The following is a 10,056-nucleotide window of genomic DNA, read 5'->3' as shown; positions in this document are numbered from 1 at the left end:
GATATGTGCGAATGAAGTACTGTATAATTAAGTACAGGGTTTTATTTATAAATGCATCAGTATATTTTTGTCTAATCTATTATATATAGACATTCAGACGAAAATGAATATTAGAATGTGTATGAATATAGTCATGCATTATTTTCTTGTATTGCGCAATTAAATTTTCTTCGTAACCAAGACCATCTTGTTTTAGAAAAGTATTATTTGCTATCAAGTCTTCATGACCTCAGTAAAGACACTGAGGTGTATGTGGAAGATGCATTTTGTGTAGAGGGAAAAGAAAAGCATAAGAAAATTGAGAAAAATACAGCGTCTAAGAAAGAGGATCCTAATGTCCTTTGAATGGCGTCATAAGTAATCCATCTGTTTGATTTATGAAATGGTTCAGTATCTGACATTGATATTCAGTAGACTGGCATCAAACAGGGGCTTTCAAAGTATTTGAGAACGACAACGATAAATGTTTTAGGCACAAAAGCCTCTCTTGCATATTCCATTCGAGTGGGAGGGATTCGAAGTGTTGTGCTTCATGAATATGCTGTAGAGCTGTATATTGTTACGTTACTTTTATGTATTGATACTTCATATTTACAATTTTTTAACTCTTTTGTTAGATCTTTTTGGGCTCAAGCCATTTCGTCCTGATGGAAGTTCCTAAAGGGTAGCTTCCTTGGGTATATATAACTACGGCGATATTCCCAGAAAAATTTACCTTAATGTACCCAGAATTCTAACTCCTGGAGCGAATATCCCTAATAAAAGAACCAGGGATATCGCGACATATCAGAGGACGTATTCTTGACACGCCACATAGCAATCTGCACCCCGAACAGAGTTAACACTTCGAAGGGGTCAATTGGCAAGAAAACGAAAACGAGAAAGAAAAGGAGAGCTGCTCGCAAGGTATCTCTCCTCTCCCGTTTCGTAAGCGTGCATTGCGCCGCTCACGGTGCCATCTGTATTCCTTTTTGCGTAGCTCAACAACTCGGTGTTTTTTCCCTGTGTTTCTTGCAATTCTTGGATTATTTCATCTTATAATGCTTTCTCCAACTTCTTCTGCTTCTGATAAGTTGAGTATTATTTCTTTTATGTATAAATATAAGCTCTTGGTAATTTTAAAAGTGATTTGATAATGATATCGTTGTTACAAGAGCTGTTGCCTACCGGAGGCGTCCTGGACGCTGTCACTCGCTAGGTATGAGTTATTTAGTTAGCCAGAGCGACGTTCCCGGCTGTTTCGCTTTAATAATTTTAGCTGTTTAGCGTTACATAGGATTTCTTTATATGATGCTTTTAGTATTTTTGTTTTGGCGAAGGATTTGCCGATTCTCGCCTACGCTAGACCTTGTAGCCTAGTCGTTTGGCCCTAGTACTTTCCTGCATGATATTCAGATTTCCGAGTGTTTTAAAATTTTATTGAAGCTTTAGGCAGTTTTATACATTTAAGATTATGTTGATTTTCTTCCAAGATAGTATACGAGTGAGTTTCGGTGATTTAGGTAATCGATTCTCTTTGCGCCTAGGCTAGTTGTCTATGGGGCCTTAGTATACTTTCTCACACTCCCCGGTTGCTCTCTTCTCTTCGGAGGTGTGCAATCCCTTTCCCTCTGTTTAAGCCTTGGGGTTAACCCTAGTGGTTTATCTGAATTGACTTTAGATACAACTATATTAGGGTGTTTCTGTTCCTTCCTGTTTCCAGTAAGTCTGGCTTCAGGGAGGGGGCAGGACATCAGAGTTCTTAGTCTGAGTCTGTTTATGTCTAGCTTGTGGTTGAGATTCCCTTGCTAGACTGACAACAGACATAGGAGGCTTAGCCTCCTTAGTTCACTTTCGAAGGTTTCTGTACGAGATGATTCCTTCTTCTTGTGATCTAGCAGACTAGTCCAGTGTTGTTGTTCTCGGTGTGGAGGATAAGATCCTCTTTTCTGTGAATAACAATGCCTTCCTTGCTTTGGTTCCGAGGGAGTTGGCAAGTATTGCTGGCCTCCCTCCTCAGATCTCCCCTAGGCTAAGATGAGTTTTCTTGGCTGTGGGTGATTCATTACTAGAGCAAGGTTGGCAGGACCCTCTTCTCCCTTTCCCCCTCTTTCCTTTGTAATGGCCTAGCCATTGCATTCCTGTCCGTCATTTTACATCTGTACCTAGCATAGGTTAGGATGTGGGGTTGACTCAGTCCCTTGCCGGCCGGCAGTGCGTGCCGGACAGCAAGGGTCTTCTGCTTGAGTGCTGCCCGGACCTCCCTTGGTCTCTCATCCATGTTTGTCTGTAGAGCCAGATGGCATTGGTCAGGAAGCCTGAAGTTATATTCTCCCCTTCCTTATGTGCACTCTTTCGGGTTGCTGGGTTATGAGGTAGTACAGTCTCTTATCCCGGCATCCATTCTGTTTTTCTTCTAGTGTTGTACCCTAGCCTGGCTGCCGGCCTGAGTGGCCGGCAGCCGGGCAGTCGGAGTTCTCTGGTTCTTTTGCTGCCGGCCAGCATTGGTTGTATACCTTTGCCGGCCGGCTGTATATCACACCATTGTCTGCTGGCCGCTACGATTAGTGGCCGGCAGGCAGGTGTGGTTGTTGTTTAGCTGTTCTCTATTATTAAAATGATTCTTTTTAAATATAAAACTTACCCGCTGGTTATATAAAAGAGCTGAAGTCCCTGACGCCAGGGCAGAAAATTCAAATCTCGCGCTATCGAAGATACGCCAGGTGTACCAACCGCACCCTAGCGGTAGAACAGGTGGAACTACACACCAACTCCAGTTCTTCTCTCTGCCGTCATAGCTGACTGACATACAGAAGTTCGCTCTCGTGTTTTTACTCTCTTGGGAAGTTGTTTGGTGATGTACAACGTTCTTTTTTGAGTTTAAGCTATCGTTGATTAATTTTCCTTGGTTCTTATCTTGAAATCTTTTTGTTTGAGATTTTCTTTATTGTTTTTTCCCTTACTTTTTGCTTGTCGGTCTCTCACGTTAACTTTAAAATGGCCGACTCCTCCCCTGCTCAGCGTAGGTGTGTTAGTGAGGGTTGTCGTACACGACTTCCTAATGGATCTATTGATCCTCATTCTATTTGTGTAAAATGTAGGGGTAAATTTTGTTCATTAGATGATAGGTGTAATGAGTGTCTTTCCTTAACTAATGATGATTTTGTTACTTACGATCGTTATGTTAGGAGATTAGAGAGAGATAGAGTTAGGCGTAGTTCTTCCCGATCTGTGGATAGAACCTTACCTAATTTACCTGTTCCTAATCCTGTTCCTTCCCCTGTGGTGGTAGATCAGGAACCTACTATGAAGGACATGTTTACTGCTATTTTGTCTCTTGGTGAGAAAGTTGAGTCCTTAGCAGCCGATAGAAATACTATCTTTTCAGAGTTAAAGGTATTGAAAAACCGTGATCTTATCGGAACTGTGGAAAGTGTTTCAGTGTCTGATGTGGTACCGAAGAATCGTGACTCTCTCGGTGTTGTGACAAGTGTTGATAATGTGGTTAGTGTTGCGGAAGGTGCGTCGACACGGGTGTCTGATGTGGTACCGAAGAATCGTGACTCTCTCGGTGTTGTGACAAGTGTTGATAATGTGTTTAGTGTTGCGGAGGGTGCGTCGGCACGATCTTGTCGTTCACCTAGCCTTAGACCTCTTTCGAGCTCTCGAACCCATGGGAGAAGTAATGTCGAACGGCTTAAGGGAACGAGAAGCATCATCAATCGTGCAGACGTCCCCTCGAACGTTCCTGTTGCCGTAGCTCAGGTCGTTCACCCTCATCGTAGGAAAGGTGAGGTTCATACGTTATCCCCGTCTTCCGATGAAGGGTCGGGGAGTGAGATCTGGCGGCGAGCGTCGAGACCGCTTAAACGCTCCCATGTTGATTCACAGCGTCGGGAATCGCCTGTGCGGCCAGGATGTAGTTCGTGGGGTTCACCGGAACGTTTCCGTTCACCCAGCGCTTGCACTCCGGCCAAACGTTCAGATCACCGTGTTCGTGCGGATTTGATTCCTTCCGATTCGGACCTTGTAACTATTCATGCACCTCCTCTTCCATCGGATTGGCTTTCTTCCCCTGAAATGCGTGGTGACATTAGTGCGAATCTTCCTTCTAGGAGTTCTGTTGATCCGAAATGGACTGCGCTTTTGTCTATGAAAGAACAACTCTCGTCGTTGATGGATTCTTATCAACCAGGTGTTGGCGTTGTGTCTGGGCGTTCGATGTCAGACCAGTTATCGCACAAACGTTCGATGGTATATGGCCTTGACGAGTTATCACTTAGACGGTCTCCCATTCACAGTGTTCAACGCCAGGTTGATTTTGATGAGTCGCGTCAGAGAGTTTTGGTTGACCAGTTTGCGTTTTCTGGTCGCGGGGAAGAGCATCGGCGTCGACAAGTGGACGAGACGCGGCAACAATTTGAAGTAGTGGATCGCCCGCGGCAACAACTTTTGGACGCGGCGCGTCAAAACATTGGTTTACAGCGGCGACATCCTGACTACTTTGATCGCTCGCAGCAACAGTCCTCGGACTTTACGCGACCTCGCGGCGATCTTCAACAGTTACCTTCTGATTTCAAGCGTTCTTCTGTTCAACAACAGTCGAATTCTAAGCGGTCTAAGCAGTTGTTGGTTGAGGATGATTGTCTACATGTCCGTGTTTCGCATCAATCTACTTCTACTTCTCCCCACCTAATTGACTCAGATGTTGGCCTTGACAGGCAGTCCCATCCAGACGTTGTTCCTTCGGTTCAGGCTGCAGCTGTTGCTGCACTGCCAGAAGACGAACCAGAGGAAAAGTCGGATGAGGATAATCCTATTGAGGAAGTCTCTGAGAATGAGGAGGAGAAGCATTATCAGCATGCTGTGGACCTTCGCAAGTTTATGCTTATTTTGACTGGTATTTTCCCGGATTCTTTTACCCCTGTGGCCCCTCGTTCTCCGCCTTCTGAATTCATCTTAGGTAAAGCTACTAAGGTTCCAGTTTACACCAAGATGGTTCTTTCTCGATCTTCTAAGCGGGCCTTGAAGTTAATGGGTTCTTGGTTGGACTCCAAGAAAGCTTTTGGCAAGACGGCCTTTGCCTTTCCTCCCGCTAGGTTAGCCTCTAAATCTAGTGTGTGGTATGAGACTGGTGAAGTGTTGGGCTTGAGTTTTCCTTCTTCTGCACAAGGGGATTTTTCAAGTTTGGTAGATGCTTCTCGTCGTCTTGCCTTAAGGAAGACTAAGATTTGGTGGTCCATTCCAGAGTTCGACCATTTGCTTAAAGGTCTTTTCAGGGCCTTCGAAGTTTTTAATTTTTTGGACTGGGCTTTGGGGGCTTTGAGTAAGAGGGTCTCTGATATGACGGAAACGGACACTAGTGGTTTGGTTCATTTGATGTCCTGCTTGGACAAAGGTGTGAGAGATGGCTCCAACGAACTTGCTGCCTTGTTTACAGCTGGAATTCTCAAGAAAAGGGCCACGATGTGCTCCTTCCTCTCCGCAGGAGTGTCTCCTTATCAGAAGACAGGCCTTCTTTTCGCACCTTTGTCTAATTCTTTATTTCCTCAGGAATTAGTGGGCGAGGTGGCTACTGCTCTCACTCAGAAGGCCACACATGACTTAGTTACTCATTCGACTAGGAAAGTTTTGCCTCCGTCATTCTCCTCTCGAAAACCTAAGGAATCTTCTTCTGGGTTTCGTCCTCAGTCCTTTCGTGGGAAGCCCTCTGGAAGAGGCTCTTTTAAACCAGAAGGAAGGAAACCTAGAGGCAGAGGGGGCAAGTCCGGCCGAGGTAAAGTCTGACTGCCCTCTCCTTCAGACAGCAGTGGGGGCCAGGTTGACTCACTTTTGGGAGGCTTGGGAGAGGAATGGAGCGGACCCCTGGTCCGTCCAGGTGTTAAAGGAAGGCTACAAGATCCCCTTCCTGACCAATCCTCCTTTAGTCACAGATCCAGTGGATCTTTCGCCCAAATACAGAGAGGGTCCCAAGAAACAAGCCATGCTTCTACAGATGTCTCTTTTATTAGAGAAACGAGCAATAGAGGAAGTGCAAGATGTTACGTCTCCGGGGTTTTACAACCGCCTTTTTCTAGTACCCAAGAGTTCCGGGGGGTGGAGACCGGTTCTGGACGTAAGTGTGCTCAATGGTTATGTCCAAAACTCGACCTTCACCATGGAGACTCAGAAAACAGTTCTGGCAGCTGTGAGGAAGGACGATTGGATGGTCTCTTTAGATCTTCAGGATGCCTATTTCCACCTTCCGATTCATCCCAGCTGCAGACGTTATCTGAGGTTCATGGACGGAAACAAGGTCTTCCAGTTCAGGGCTCTTTGTTTCGGACTCTGCACGGCTCCTCTATTGTTCACCAAGATCATGCTGAACGTGGCAAGCATGCTGCATTCGAGGGGAATCAGGGCCTCTCTGTATCTGGACGATTGGCTGATAAGAGCCTCCTCAGCCGATTGTTGTTTGAAGGACCTCAAGATGACTTTGGATCTCTCCAGAGAACTGGGTCTCCTGGTGAGCTCGAAAAAATCACAACTCATTCCATCCCAGGAGATTCTTTATTTGGGGATGGAGATTCACAGTCGGAGTTTTCGGGCTTTTCCGTCGTCGGTGAGAATCCAAGCAGCCCTCCTAAAAGTACGAACGTTCCTGAAGAGAGATCTTTGCTCCGTCAGAGATTGGATGAGTCTTCTGGGGACTCTCTCGTCGTTAGAGAAGTTCGTGACCCTGGGGAAGTTGTTCTTGCGTCCTCTTCAGTTTCATCTCAACCGCCATTGGAAGAAAGGGGACAGCCTCGACAGGGATTGCATTCCCATCTCGACTTCCATCAAGTCTCATCTTCAATGGTGGAACAACGAGCCCAGACTGAAAGAAGGCTTGTCTTTACTTCAGAGGAACCCAAACCTCGTGTTGTGTTGCGACGCCTCCAACTCGGGGTGGGGAGCCACTCTAGAGAAGCAGGAACTTTCGGGGACTTGGACGGAGGAGCAAACCTCTCTCCACATCAATCAAAAAGAGCTTTTAGCTATTCATCTGGCTCTCATCGGCTTCGAAAAGCAGATCAGGGGCAAGGTAGTCCAAGTCAATTCGGACAGCACGACAGCTCTGGCCTATATTGCGAAACAAGGCGGGACCCACTCTTGGTCTCTGTTCGAGATTGCAAGACTGCTCCTCATCTGGGCGGAGGAAAGGAAGGTGACTCTTTTGACGCGGTTCATCCAGGGAGTCAACAATGTGAGCGCAGACAGACTCAGCAGGAAAGGTCAGGTTCTCTCCACAGAATGGATTCTGCACCCGGACATCTGCAAGAGTCTGTGGCGGTTATGGGGTCGACCTCTCGTGGATCTCTTTGCCACCGCGAAGACCAAACGACTAGAGTGTTACTGCTCTCCGGTTCCAGATCCCGAAGCTTTTCACATAGACGCTTTTCTGATGAACTGGTCTCACATGGAGGTTTATGCCTTTCCTCCGTTCAAGATCCTTTACAAAGTGATTCAGAAGTTCGTTTCACACGAGGAGACCAGAATGACACTGATAGCTCCGTTCTGGCCGTCAAGGAGCTGGTTTCCAGAGGTACTGGAATGGATGGTGGATGTCCCGAGAAGCCTTCCCATGAGACCCGATCTTCTCAGACAACCTCACTTGGCCCGAAATCATCAAAACCTCCGAGCTCTACGTCTGACTGCCTTCAGACTATCGAAAAACTCGCTAGAGCTAGAGGATTTTCGAAGAAGGCAGCCAAGGCAATTGCAAGGGCAAGAAGGTCTTCAACCATCAAGGTGTATCAGTCCAAGTGGGAGTTGTTCAGGGAATGGTGTAGAACTAACGCGATTTCCTCTTCCAGTACATCGCTTTCCCAAATAGCTGATTTTTTCTTGGACCTTAAAACTAAGCATAACTTCTCGTCATCAACTATTAAAGGTTACAGGAGTATGTTGGCGACGGTTTTTCGACACAGGAACCTAGACCTTTCTGATAATAAGGATCTACGATATTTACTTAGGTCTTTTGATACGACCAAGAAGATTCAAACGGCTCCCATCGCCTGGAATTTGGATGTTGTCCTTAAATTTCTCATGAGTGACAGATTTGAGCCTTTACACTCGGCTTCATTTAAGGACTTAACCTTGAAAACCCTTTTTCTAGTTACCCTCGCTACTGCGAAAAGAGTTAGTGAAGTTCACGCTTTAAGCAAGAACATTGGTTTTCGGAATGGGAAAGCCATTTGTTCTTTGCAACTGGGGTTTCTGGCCAAGAACGAAAACCCTTCTCGACCATGGCCCAAATCCTTCGAGATTTCTAACCTTTCGGATTTGGCTGGCGATGAATTGGAAAGGGTTCTCTGTCCAGTTAGAGCTCTACGGTGTTATGTGGACAGAACTAAGAATCTGAGAGGTAACTCAGACGCTCTGTGGTGTGCAGTTCGGAAGCCCTCGATGCCCATGTCCAAGAATGCCTTGTCTTTTTTCGTTAGATTGTTGATTCGAGAAGCTCATGCTCAGTGTGATGAGTCGGATCAGAGGCTCCTCAAAGTCAAGACACATGAAGTCAGAGCGGTAGCGACTTCAGTGGCCTTTAAACAGAACCGTTCTCTGCAAAGTCTGATGGATACAACATTTTGGAGAAGTAAGTCTGTTTTTGCATCCCATTATTTGAAGAATGTTCAGACTCGCTATGAGGACCTTTTTACGTTGGGTCCTTTTATAGCTGCTAATGCGATAGTAGGTGAATGATCTACCACTACGTTCCCTTTTTTCCTAATACCCCTTTTCTATCTCTTGGAACTCGTTTGTTATGGTTGTTTGTGGAGATTGGGCGTCAGTCTTCCGCAATCTTTGATTTGGCTAGGTGGTCAATTTGTTCCTTGAGTGCACCCGGAACAAGGGTATTGGTTGAGGTCCTGTCATGTTATAGGTGTTTGTACCGTTTGACAGCTCCTAGAGATTTTCAGCCCGAGTGGATTACTGGATCTCTTAAGGATAGCGGACGAAATGAGGCAGAGTATCATTGCTGTCAGCTTCCTTATCAGGTGAGAACTGCTTAAGTTTATTGTATGTAACCCTTAAGTGAATTTTCTGTATGTAGCTGTCTCTGACCCGCCACCAAGGGGTGTCAATCAGCTCTTTTATATAACCAGCGGGTAAGTTTTATATTTAAAAATGATATTTTCATAATAAAATAAATTTTTGAATATACTTACCCGCTGGTTATATAAATTTAACACCCTCCCTCCTCCCCTCTAGAGACTACCTATGGTATGGCTATGAGGCATGGAAGAACTGGAGTTGGTGTGTAGTTCCACCTGTTCTACCGCTAGGGTGCGGTTGGTACACCTGGCGTATCTTCGATAGCGCGAGATTTGAATTTTCTGCCCTGGCGTCAGGGACTTCAGCTCTTTTATATAACCAGCGGGTAAGTATATTCAAAAATTTATTTTATTATGAAAATATCATTTTTAATCTGTGGTTAAATAAAATTTAAAAAGAAATATTTAAATCTTTGGTTAGCTAATATTCAAGATATTTCTAAATCTCCGGTTAACTAATATTTAAAAAAAGATCTATATCTCTGGCTAATAATTGAAAAAAAAAAAAGATTTCAGAATCTCTGATTAACTAATATTATTTTAAAATTCTGAATCTCTTAAGTAATATTTAAAAAAATCTCTGGTTAGCTAATATTTTTTATATAATCTTTTTAAATCTCTAGTTAACTAATATTTAGACAAAAAAAAAATTCTAAATCTCTGGTTAACTGACATTTAGAAAAATTTTTTTTCTAAATCTTTGATTCACTAATATTTAAAAAGAAAATCTTTCTAAATCTCGGCATAATTGATATTTAAAAGAAATCTTTCTAAATTTTTGATTCACTAATATTTAAAAAAAAAATCTTTCTAAATCTCAGGTTAACTAATATCTATTAAATAATCTTTCTTTTTAAATCTGCTTATGTAATATTGTTTAAATGTTTTCAAATCTTAACAAATATTTTTAAAATAATCTTCTTAAATATGGTTAACTAATATTTTTCAACTCATTTTAAATCTCTGGTTAGCTAATATTTAGAAAATAATCTTTTTAAAT

Source organism: Palaemon carinicauda, chromosome 3 (assembly GCF_036898095.1).
Source record: "Palaemon carinicauda isolate YSFRI2023 chromosome 3, ASM3689809v2, whole genome shotgun sequence".
In the NCBI taxonomy this organism is placed as follows: domain Eukaryota; kingdom Metazoa; phylum Arthropoda; class Malacostraca; order Decapoda; family Palaemonidae; genus Palaemon; species Palaemon carinicauda.
This window is presented reverse-complemented; position numbering follows the sequence as displayed.